A 13,361-nucleotide genomic window follows, 5' to 3' on the forward strand; every position below is an offset into this window, starting at 1 on the left:
TTCTGGAATCCAATTATATGCCTATGCGCAGATTTTTTTTGATCATAGCTACTTGGAGTCCTATATGACTCACTTATCTCCATGTCTAGTTCTTTTCCCCTTCTTGGGAAGTTTTCTGCCATCACTTCAGTGAATAGTTTTTTTATGTCATCTGCACTCTCTCCTGTTTCTTCATTGACTCCCATCAGTCTTATGTTATTCTTCTTTGCATCATCTAGCAGCTGCTGGATTAATTTTTTGTGGTCCCTTATAATTTTAAAGCAATTTTTCTTTTCCTGGTCACTAATTGTAATCTTATATTCTATATCTGGAATGCTGTCCTCACATTGGTTCATTCTGCTGCATAGACTTTCAATGGAGTTTTTAATCTCCTGGAAATCTGTTTGTATCTGTTTTATGGATTCCATTTGTTTCCTATGTTGGGATTCCATCATGTTCCTCAGCTCCTCTATTTTTTTATCTGTATCCTCTCTAGATTTATTAATCATGTCTTGCACCATGGGCACAATCTCTGCTGTTACATGAGAAATTATTTCTGATTTTATTTTTTCCAGATCCTCTTTTGTTGCCAGTTCAGGGAGTCCAGGTGGTTGAGTATCAGATTGTTTTATCTTGTTTCCCTTTGGGGTTGCTGTAGGTGATCTGGAAGTCTGTTTTTGAGGCTTGTTTACGTGTCTTCTCATTTCGACAGGGGAGGGGGGTCCTGCTGGCACCCCTGCAGCTCACCTCTTCTGCCCTGGGAGTGGTGGAATGTTGGCCGGGCAGCCTCCTCCTGGGCACTGGGATTGGCTTACCCTCTCTGCCCTGGGAGTGGTAGAATCATAGTTTGGCAGTTTCTTTCTTTTATTTTTGGTGCCAGGGATTGAACTTGGGTCCCTGAGCTTGTGCAGCAGGCAGCAAAACCACTGAGCTAAATCCCTGGCCTCCCATGCATATTATCAAACCATAGTGTAGTGAAATAACAATCAACAGCAAAAGCATAACAACTTCATAAACACATGGAAATTTAAATAACACCTTCTTGTACAATCAATGAAATTGAAGAAAATCAATGAAATTAAAGCAAAACTTAGACAGTTTCTACAATTAAATGATGCTGACAGTACAAAATAACAAAACTTATGGGACACAATGAAAGCAGTCCTGTGAGAGAAATTTGTAGCAGTGAATTCTCATATCAGAAAAACAGAGCAAGCTCAAATAAACAACCTAATGTTAAACCTCAAGCTTCTGGAAAAAAAAGAGTAAGTGAAGCTTATACAAGGGAGGAAATCATAAAGATCAGAGCAATGGAATTAATATGAGAAAATTTAAAAAATGGAAACAAAGTCTTTGTAAATAGGGAGGGATGGAGGGGTTGAAGGGAGGACAGGGAAATGGGGAAAAAATAAGAACCAAGATGGATTATGTAAAGGTGCAAATTTTCAATGATGAATGTCATTATATTGTATATCTAAAATGTACCAATAAAATTAATTAATAAAAGATCAGAGCAGAAATTAATGCAAAGACTAAGAAAACAATACAAAGAATCAATTAATTGAAGAGTTAGCTCTTTGAAAGATTAAATAAAATTGACAAACCCCTAGCCAACCTTATCAAAAAATAAAAGAAAATACTCAAATCCACATGATTAGGAATAAAAAGGGTTAAATCACAACAGATCCTACAGCAATCCAGATGATCATCAATACCAACTTTGAGAAACTGTATTCTAATAAGATGGAAGACACAGAAGAAATGGTCAGAGTCCTGGTTACATATGAATTACCAAAGCTGAATCAAGAAGATATAAGAATTCTAAATAAAACAATATCAATCCATGAAGTTGAAGGTGTAATTAAAAACCTATCAAGAAAAGAAAACCCCAGGCCCTGACAGATTCACCACTGAATTCTACAAGAAATTTATAGAAGACCTAATGCTGCTACTTCTCTTTATTGAAATTGAAAGGGAAAAAATACTCCCAAATTCATTCCTGGAAGCAAGCATTATCTTGATACCAAAACCAGAGAAGGATCCAACCAAAAAAGAGAACTACAAGCCAATCTCCCTAATGAACATAGACACAAAAATTCTCAACAAGTTACTGGCAAAGATAATGTACCAAATCATCAAGAAGACTATATACCATGACCAAGTACGATTCATCCCAGGGATGCAAGGATCCTTCAACATATGCAAATCAATAATTGTAATACATCATATTAACAAGCCAAGGGCAAAAACCATATGATCATCTCAATAAATGCAGAAAAAGCATTTGACAAAGTCCAACATCCATTCATGATAAAACCCTACAGAAAATTGGAATAGATGGTCTTTATCTCAATCTGATAAAAGCCATCTATGACAAACCAACAGCCAACATAATACTAAATGGTCAGGAACTGAAAGCTTTCTCTCTAAAATCAGAAACAAGACCAGGATGTCCACTTTCACCACTCTTATTAAATATATTTCTGGAAACATTAGCTAGAGCAATTAGATAAGAGAAAGAAATAAAGATAGGAAAGGAAGAAATTAAATTATTGTTATTTGAAGATGGCATGATATTCAACATAGACGACCCCAAAATCTCCACCAAAAGACTTCTAGATTTAATAACCAAATTCAGTATTATAGCTGGATACAAAGTCAACACTCAAAACTCAATAGCATTTCTGTACACAAATAACAAACTCACCGAGAGAGAAATTAGAGAAACAACATTTTTCATAATAGCATCCAAAAAAATGAAGTACCTAGGAATCAATCTAATGAAGGAAGTAAAAGATCTTAACATTGAAAACTGCAGTACTCTGAAAAAGGAGATTGAAAAGGATATCAGAAAATGGAAAGATATCTCTTGTTCTCGGGTATGAAGAACCAATGTAGTGAAAATGATCATACTTCCAAAATTGTTATACAGATTCAATGCAATCCCAATCAAAATATCAATAGCAATAGGAAGAAAAGGTGCAAAGGGGAAGGGAAAATGGGAGGGGTAGGGGAAAAGAAAGAAGGGAATGAAATTAATATGAGAAAAAGAAAAAATGGAAACAAAGTCTTTGTAGATAGGTAGGGGTGGAGGGGTTGAAGGGAGGGCAGAGGAATGGGGAAGAAATAAGAACCAAGATGGATTATGTAAAGGTGCAAATTTCCAATGATGAATGTCATTATATTGCATACCTTAAATGTACCAATATAATTAATAAAAAAAATCAATAGCATATCTCACATAATGAGAGAAAAGAATCCTAAAATTCATTTGGAACCATAAGAGACATAGAATAGCAAAAGCAATTATGGGCAACAAAGGCAAGTCAGGGGGCATTACAATTCCTGACTTGAAATTATACCACATAGTTATTGTGGTAAAAAAATCAACAACATAGTAGTGGCAAAAACAAAACAAAACACACTCAAGGATCAATGGAACAGATTAAAAGATGGAGAAATGATTCCAAATGTACTTAGCAACCTTATCTTTGACAAAGGAGCCAAATACCTTAATTGGAAGAAAGACAGCCTCTTTAATAAATGGTGCTGGAAAAGTTGGGTTTCCACATGCCAAAGATTAAAACTAGACCCATATCTTTCACCATGCACTAAACTAAAATCACAATGGATCAAGGACCTAATATTAAAATAGAAACACTAAATCTACTAGAAGATACAATAAGTAGAACTCTTGAAGGCAGTGGTGTAGGCAAACACTTTATGAACAAAACCCTGACCATATAGAAATATCACAAAGAATCAACAACTGGGATATCATTTCATTAAAAAGCTTTTGCAACATCAAAAGAAACCAACAGAGAGAAGAGACAACTCACAGGGTGGAAAAAAATTTTTTGCCAGCTGTTCCTCAAAGGACAAATATCTAGAATACATAAAAAACTAAAAAATCAGACCCGCCCCCCCCAATTTAAAGACTCAATCCAAAAATGGGCAACTAAAATGTATGGACACTTCTCAGATGAAGAAGTAGAAATAGCAAATAAATATATGAAAAAATGTTCAATATCACTGATCATTCAAGAGTTGTAAATTAAAACAACATTGAGATTCCATGTGAGTACGCTTATTGTCTCATAGGTAACTGGCAAAATGTCTATAAGCTGTGTGGACTAATAAATCAAATACAAATTTGATGTTTCATTTATTGTTTGGCACTTATGGCCAGGTAAAGAAAAGAATATTTGCAAAGAGAGGATGTCTGGGAGAATACTTGTTTTCTGGCATAATGAAAAAAGAAAAATATATAGGAAAATGAAATGAAATAAGGAAATGCACAGAGTTGTTTTGTAAGATTTCAACTTATCTCTATGAAAATCATTTTCTGTTATTTCTAAGCACTTGTCTAAAACTTATACTATGAATTGCCTATTTATTTATTTATTTTGAATTACCTATTTATTAAGGCATATTTACATTAAATGGTCTCATGTTGGATAGTTTGAAACTGAAATTTAACATACCAGAACTGTATTCTGCTATTATACTGCTTCTATTTTTTTCCAAGATTGAAATTTTCAAGGACAGGTTTACATTTTAGAAAAAAGAAAATCTATCTCTTTATGGTGAAACTCTTCAAATAGATCCATGAAGAATCTCTAACATTTGAATAGCCAGTGCAAAAACTTTTTGTTTTTTTAAGAAGGGTTATACATTATAAAAATCATTTTAAATTATTTTTATATTAAACATAAATCAGAATTAGGTTACAATAGAGACAAGTAAATTGAATTCTTTAAATTCTATTCAATCGTGTTCAACTAGTGAACATGGATATCAAACTAAACTACATCTAAACCCATTATAATAAATGCAAAGAGATGATATCTTTGATGTGCTGACCACATATTACTGTCTACTTATAATCTTCTGTATTATTACTTAACAATAAAGCTGAAGACTTTTTTCACAGACAACAAAACAAATTCCATTGCTGAGAAAGATTCTCCCTATAGCAACTTCTAAAGGATGAACCTCACAAACAGTCCCTTCCAGGAGATGGAAATGAAATGCGAAGAACAGTAAATAATGAAACTAGTGAAAATGAGAGTCTATACACATGCTGGTTGTGTAGAACAATAAAAATGACAGAACCTAATTAGAGAATTTAAAATGATGTTACCAAAATATCAGACAATAATAGAATAGATAGAAGAGTGTTACTAGGATGACAACTTTCTATTCACATTGTAGTTTTCAAATAGGAGGCTAAAAACTTTTTGGTCTCATATGTATATTAAAATGCTATGGATAATATTTAAGAGAAATAAAATATATGATTCCAAACCTGTAGGGGAAAAATGAACTTAAACTCACTCCAAATGAAGTTAGAAGGGGAGAACAACATAAGCAGACTATTAGCCCAAAAATAAAATGATAGGAAGAATTCATATGTATCAGTAATCATGGTCAATGTAATAAAATAATCCACTGTTGATAAATGTGAGTTTATGATTTTTAAAAATCAGCTACATGCTATTTACACTACACATACTTAAAAAATGAGGCTATGGACAGGCTGAAAATGAGCCAAAGAAGTTACAACAAAGAGCTGTGAATCAAAAGAAAGCACCATAGCTAGATTAGCATCAGAAAAAATAAGTACTAAGGCAAAAATGATTTTAAAGGGTGAGGAAAACTCACAACCTTATTTAAAAATTGTAATAATTTATAATAAAGATATAGCCATCACAAACTTGCAGGTGTCTAACAATGCAGCCTCAAATATATAAAATGAAAGATTATGAAGTCTCATTTGCTTCAGAATATGAATTAATGTAAGTATATCATTTATCTGGGCCAGATATATGTACATCATTTATATAAATATTAATATATGTACATCTTTTATACATATATTATATTCGATTATCAACATGAACTTTTGTTATAATAGCAGCTAAAATTAACTCTCTAATACCCTGTCTAGATATTAGAATACATCATAAGTTTAAAAGTTATTCACATTCAGTTAAAACAATTGGCCTCAAAAACCAAGGGAGAAAAAAACTCCAAAAGAAACTCCGCATCTGATCCATCCATGTTTCTAGCCTTTTCCTGCTTCTTGATCACAGCAAAAGTCATCTGTAGGTCCAAACCTACCTGCTAAGAAAAAGGCTGACTCAGGCAGAAAGTAATGAGTGTCTCTCCTCAGTACACACCAGTCAGCTCAGCACTGTTATCCTCACTACCAGTAAAATTTGCCATCTGCCTTGTTCTTACCAATCTCATAGCAAAGGCATTAATCTTGGCTGCTGATTGATGCTTTTTAATAACTAACTACTGGACCTCTGACCAATCCCTGAACTCTGGTCAGTGTGGCGTACCTTCCAGGTGAGATAGTGCATTTTCTTCAACTTCAATATGGCCAGAATAGTGAAAGGTTAGAGAAATACACCTTAGAAACAGTAGTTTTTGGACAAAAAGAGCTGCCTCTGTCAGCACTGCAGTGGGTCAGATCCCCTGGCTTCTGCCCTGTTCCTATGGGTGTAGAGCTAGGGCTTGAGTGCACCTGCCAATCCCCATGACTGTCAGCTGCGGCACTAGTCCTCTACACTATTTCTAGACTATAGGTGGCCATATGTGACTGTGATGTATGTGTCAGCCTGGCTTTCACCACGTTTATTATCTAATCTACTGCTTGGTTGAAAGTTATGCAAGTCCATTAAACTCCTAACACTTACAAAATATCAACCCCATGCCAAGCCTGACCTAGATGTCACAGGAGATCACAAGATGAATGAAACCTCTTTTGTGCCAAGGCTGTAGAATTGGAAACTAGTACCTGAAGGACAGATTGACAGTGAATCCACATATGAATGTATGCTATGAGAATGTTTTTTCTCATCCTCAGACTTTAAGTCATGATTTAGAAGATACAGATGTTATTGCCTAAACATTATTCTATATATTTCCATCAGTATTCAGGAAAACACTTTCAATTGTTATCTTATTTAAATAATAATTCGTGACCTGCAGCTTTAGCTCACAAACAATTTTTGAAGCAATAATTTTGAATGCTGTGGATGTGCCTGCCTTCCGCTTCAAATGGATCCTGTCCAGTCATAGTCTTGGCAGCCTACAGACTTCTATCTCCCACTGGTCAGGCTTCTCACCAGGTCCATCACCTTTGATGCAGAAGACATGGAAGTACTCCCTCTACTTACAGTTGCAGTTATTTGCACCCAGGACTCTTTGGATCTCCCTCAGTATGTCCCTGGGATCCATGGAACTCGTGGTTTTCATTCTCCAAGTGAAGTGGAGGACATGAGGTTTTGCTTCTTTCTTTTCTTACTTTTGTTTGGCAGATATATTGCCATGCCCTGTGAGTCTTGAATTTCTTAAAAAGATTAGTGGAGCCTTGACATTGAGTCTGGGACAGTGGTATACTTTTCTGAGAGAGACTGGGCAATAGAGGCGGGCCATTGTATGTTGCAGTTCCAACCTCCTGAGGTTGGTACCAAAGTGCTACTTGGTACTGCCTCTTGGTGAGTGGATGCCAGCCTGGGTGACTGCACTGCTAAAAATTTGGGCTGAAGCAACCAACTGGTGTTTTCTTATCAGAAATGGTGCTGCTGTTTTGCACAGTATGAACTACAAATCACCTGTCTGTAGTAGTGCTCTCACTGAAAAAGTAAGGGTTTTGCTCTGTCATCCCAAACAATTCAGTGCTGCCACTACAGGGCACAGAGGACTTTTCTTGCATTCAGGAACATCTGTGATGTGGGGATAACTTGGGTTCCCAAGAATGGAAATGGCTGCAACAACTTTCTTGCCATTGACAACTCTTCTTGCAGATTTCCAGAAGGGAATTTCATCTTTATTAAGGTCACTATGTGTGGTGCTCCTCTGATTCTTCTTTGTTTGGGAAACTGGTGAAGAAACAGCTGGTCCAGCACAGTCAGGGTGCAGTCTCTGAGTCTTGCTGCAAGATAAGCTTGTCTGCACTTTGTGGCCAGGAGCCCAGCCAGTGCTCTTTCTGAGGTTGCTGTGTGTCTGCACTTCAGCAAGTGAAAGGTGCCTGCTAGCACCGGAGTGACGGGAGTTCGGCTCAGAAGATTTTCTCCCCAGCAAAAATATAGGTAGCTGAGTTTTTGTCACATTTCCTTTCTAAAAGAGATTTGTGAATTTCTTTATCTGGGAACCCCATAGAAATCATGATATTTATTCTTTTCTGGTCTGAGATGTTTACCTCTTGATCAACAAATGGTTGAAGATTATTTCCCTTGTACCCTTCATTTATTCAGTTGGCTCTCATGATTTGTTTTAGAGTGCCATGCTTCTTTAGGTTCATGATAAGGAATTGTTTGAGAAACTTTTCAGTCTTTGAATATGTGTGGAAGAATTTCATACCTCCTTATGAGCATGCAGTCCACCATCTCTTCCCTCACATTTTGTCCATCGACAGGAAGTGACACATTGAATAGAGTATAGAAAACCATACCAAGGTTCTATACATCAATTTCCAGTCCCTGGTACTCCTTGCTTAGGTGGATTTCTGGAGCTGAATATGCAAGATCATCACAAGATATTTCTAGTTTCTTCCACTGAAGGGGAGCAACCCACTGACTAGATTACACAAAAACACACTGTGACTCCACACGTCAATTTCCAGCCCCTGGTACTCCTTGCCCAGGTGGATTTCTGGAGCTGCATGTGCAGGACTGTTGCAGTATGTGTCCAGTTTCTTGCCCGCAGTAAATTCAGTGCTGAATCCAAAATCTGCTGTTTTGATGTTCATATCCTCATCTAATAATATTTTCTTGGTATTTAGGTTTCTGTGTGCTATCCTCTTACCATGGCAGTATTTTCCTGCAGACAGGATCTGTCTGAATTTAGCTCTTGCTTCTTTTTCATTCATTTTTTAATGGGAAACCATATAGTCATACATTTTACCACCTTTTGTATATTCCATTACTAAACAGAATGTTTTCTCAGTTTCGATGACATCAAACAACTGTGCTATACTTGGATGATTTAAAACCTTCATTATTTTTACTTTTCTGTCAAGCTTCTGGAGTCTTAAGGTACTCATTGTAGTCTTATCGGTTATTCTTATGGCCACCTCAGTGCCTGTGATGACATGTCTGGCTAATTTGTCTTTTGCACAGTTCCCCTTTCAGAGTGTTTTCAACAGTCTATATTTTCCTATTTGAATTTCTTCTTCCACACAGGAAACCACTGATTTTCTACGTGCTGCAGAGTGTTCTGTGTTGGAAGTGTCTTCTTGTAGCCTGTCTCCAAGTGAGGTATGGAACATATTTGTCAGTTTAATGATTATTATTTTCTATGTCTGGATGGTAGTCTTTTTTGGATGTTTTAAGAGAATAAAAATAAGTGCCTAAATCTACTCTAACTAGAAAAATAAATATCTAATAAATAATAAATATAATAAATAGTCATAAATATAATAAACCAATAGATATAATGAATACTAAACTAATAAACTAATAAATATCTCTTATCACTGCAGGATAGGGTGAGGAAGGGCTAGAGAAGGATAGGCAAGTGGAGAGGAGGGGAGAGCAGGGAAGCAGGGGAAAGGGAAGGAATGAGAAGACAAGGAAAAAGTTGGAAGTAGAAATAACCATAAAAAGCCCTCTGCAGGAAAAGATGCTTGCCCAGTTTAAATTATCCATCTGGGTAAGTCTGAGAATTGAAGGCAAATGAGTAGTCTCCTTATTTCTATGATAGGCATTCTAGAATCTACCTTTGCAAATTCCATCATAAGTGCACCGACAGCATAGAGGTGGGGGAGGGGGAGTGACAGGGGATTGGGGGAGAGAAGGGATGGGAAAAAAGAATTAGACGTGTTATATACATGTACTAATTCTCTGTGATGAAAGTAATCATTTTGTGCTCTAACATGTACCAACAAAAACAACAAAAAATTTTAAAGAATGGTTATATAAAATTCTGGGATCAAAACTTTGGGTTCAATTTACACAAATTTTCTATTAAATTGTTATGAGAATTTTTGACATTTGAGGATACAATAATGTGTTCGTCAGACTTTGTGGGTTGCAAGCAACAGAAAAATCTCAGGCTAATTTAATCACAGAAAGGAATTTTTTTTGGTTATAGATTGCCCAGTTCAAAATCAAGAAAGAACTTTGAAAATAAAAGACACTTAGGTAGCACCAGGATTCTTCATAGAAGCAACTAAGCTCGGTCTCTTTGAAATACCAATGTACTAAATAACACATTGGCTCTTAATTCCCTTATATTACTTTTTATGATATCATGGGATAGAGATTCTAATATGCCTGTTCCTTGGTTAGGAGATGATGGGGCACTCTGGCAACACCAGGAAGAAATATATGACATAGGGCAAAGAAAATTCCTAAAGTAGGAGAAGGTGTTATTACCAGGAGAAGAGTGGGTGTGGAGGAAGATCTTCAACAGATGTCAATTACAAGAAAGGAGACTGGAAGGTATCCATTGGATGTCAGTATATTGTACCTTGGACAAAGTTTCCCAATGACAGAATAACTGAAGGCAGGTTAATGCATTTAATACAAAATGTGTAACAGTTAAAGGAGGAAAAACAAACCCTTCAGATAAAAGGAACAGCACTGGTGACTGCAAAGAGACGCAAGAGAAGGTTTTAAGAGGATTAAAACTAGATTCATAAGGATAGGTGTTTTATGAAAGAAATATGTAGTTAATGCTAGAAAGTTAGGTTGGGGCAGTTTGAGAAAGAACAAATTGAGGAATGAATTTCCTTAGGGCACTAAAAGTTATAAACTCTTGCTCTTTATTAGCAGCAGTGTGTGGTAGAGGGATTGATTTGTAGAAAGAGAAATGGGAAGAATATTAGAGAAGTAATTAGAGAATGTAGACTAAAATGTGGCAAGTGGTCAGCAAAAGGTCAGAACTAACCCTGAGATTTGAAGGCAATAGAAAATCTGGAGAGGGAGGGATGACATTAGGACATAAGAAAAATAGCTCCAACCTGGAGGCATCTGTAGGTGAAATGACTGAGGAAAAAGAAAAAGGTGGTCAAAGAGAAAATGTAATTGAATATCTAGATTCATAGGATGTGAAGGTAAGGGGCAAATGTCTCTGTCCATTTTATGCTGCTATGACAAAATCCTGAGCCTGGGTAATTTGTAAAGAGCAGAAATTGACTTCTCACAAGTCTAGGGGCTGAGAGGCCAATATTAAGTTGGCCAGTAGGTTTGGTGTCTGGCAAGAGTCCAGTCTTCATTTCGAAGATGGCACTTTGAACACTGTTCTCCAGAGGAGTATAATGCTATGTCTTTACATGACAGAAGACTGGCAGAACCAAGAGAACGAACTCCCACTTTTTATTAAGGAACTAAACCTACATGAAGGTGAAGCCCTCAGGGCCCAATCATCTCTTAAAGGTTCCACCTTTCAATATCATTACATTGCAATTGAACTTCAACGAGTTTTAGCAGGGATAAACATTCAAACCTATATCTCACTCTAGAAGGAATGTCTACCCTCAAGAAATCAATAACAAATGCTGACAAGGCTGAGGGGAGAAAGGAACCCTTCTTCATTGTTGGTGGGAGTGTAAATTGATATAATCACTATGGAAATCAATATGGCAATTCCTCAAAAAATTAAAAATAGAAATAGCATATTCCCTTTTTATGTATCTTCCCCAAAGAATTAAAAACATCATACCACAGTGATGTATGTACACCCATATTTATAGCAGCACAATTCATAGTAGCTAAATAGCCTATATGACTATCAACAGATGCATGGATAAAGAAAATGTGGTATATATACACACAATGTGGTATGTGTGTGTGCATATATATATATATATATATATATATATATATATATATTTGTTTTTTGTGGTAAAGAAAGATAAACTTGAGACATTTGTAGAAAAATGGAGGCACCTTGAGGCCATAATGTTAAGTGACGTAAATCAGACACACAAGAATGAACACTGCATCATTCCTATTATATGAAAAATTTAAATTAAAGACAACTAAGTTAGGTAGAAATATTATAGTCAGTCAGACAGGGCTAGGCCTTCAAGGGAATCAATGCAGAAGAACAGATTACAGTTGTGACTGGAGGTGCATTCATTGAAGGCCAGACCTCAAGACAAAGGTGGAATGTATACATACCTCTCCAAGGGATAAGCAATATATTATGTTTAGTATTACCTGGTCTATTAAGTCTAGATAGGCATTAGTCACCTGGGTGGATGACCAGGACCTTTTGACTCATCTTTTCCAAGAAAAGTCCTGGTTCTTTCTATGCACACCTGCTATATGACTTGCTTTCCCATTGGATCAATATTACTTAAGCTGCTGTACTTGTAATCTTATTGATTGATCATAGTTTTATCCCATGCTGTATCTCATGACTATGTACCCAACTGGTGATTTTGCCCTATAAAACTTCCTCTGTAAAGTGGAGATGAGGCAACCCATTTTCAGGTCCCCTACTGCCTTTTGGAGCTCTTTCACTAAATATCTTCTACTTTTAACCTCCAATGATCCTTAGAGTTCATTATTTGATTTCGGGGAGCACAAGCTCAGTATATCTAACATCTAGCAGGTTGGGAGTTATATTATTTCCTCTTTATCACTTGGAGGTTCTATATCATCAATATACAAAAAAGTATGAAGTAAAAGACAGATAATAAGAAAAAAGAGAGAAAAAAGTTACTGTATTCTAAGCATGTTTCTACTATTAGTTTCAAGTTTCAGTCCAATATGGTGTAAGAGCTCACTCTGAAGGATTTCCATTTCTTTGGATACATTAAGGTCTTATTGTTGCTAAGAACATGGTGTATTTTGAATAAAAAAATAAATTCCTAGAATAGGACAATCTATGAAGATAGAGAGTATCTCAGTGGCTGCCTAGATTTAGGGGGAGGGATTTCATGAGAATAGTGGGTACAGTGTCTTATTTTGGGATAACAAAAATGATCTAAATTTGATTGTGGTCCTGGTTGTACAACTCTGTCAATATACTATAATCTACTGAATCATATGTTTTAAGTTTGTAAATTGTAAAGTGTGCAAATTTTAGTTCCGTAATGCTATTATTAAAAAATAAGAAGCAGGGGGAAAAGTAGGAGAGAAAGTGGAAGGAATGACAATTGAGAAGTATCCTGGAAGCCAAGGGGAGAGGGATGGCAAGAAAGGCTGGGTTAGTGATATCAAATGGCACTGATAGAGAAAAGGACATTGAATTAGATCTTCTTTTTTTGTTTCTCCTTGGTAGAAGCTAAAGTGCAATGGTCAGAGGAAAATGGACAGAGAGGATTTAGGGACTCAATGCTTAGCAATAAAAAAAGAGCAAGTCAGGCTAGTACTCTGAAAATGAAATAGGCAAAGAGAATTCTTTAGGAATAAATGAGA

General features: G+C 36.0%; 3 pseudogenes; all 3 read right to left on the bottom strand.

The window, feature by feature from the left end:
• Positions 1-6,903: 6,903 nt before the first annotated feature.
• On the bottom strand, positions 6,904-7,507 carry LOC101703719 (MAP/microtubule affinity-regulating kinase 3 pseudogene; annotated as a pseudogene).
• A 143-nt stretch (positions 7,508-7,650) lies between these two features.
• LOC147826236 (MAP/microtubule affinity-regulating kinase 3 pseudogene) lies at positions 7,651-8,350 on the bottom strand (annotated as a pseudogene).
• A 175-nt stretch (positions 8,351-8,525) lies between these two features.
• LOC147826237 (MAP/microtubule affinity-regulating kinase 3 pseudogene) lies at positions 8,526-9,344 on the bottom strand (annotated as a pseudogene).
• Between the last annotated feature and the right edge of the window lie 4,017 nt (positions 9,345-13,361).

The sequence above is a fragment of the Heterocephalus glaber genome, unplaced genomic scaffold (assembly GCF_053883595.1).
Source record: "Heterocephalus glaber isolate CG9 unplaced genomic scaffold, H.glaber_assembly_v1.0 deba00001472, whole genome shotgun sequence".
Classification (NCBI taxonomy): domain Eukaryota; kingdom Metazoa; phylum Chordata; class Mammalia; order Rodentia; family Bathyergidae; genus Heterocephalus; species Heterocephalus glaber.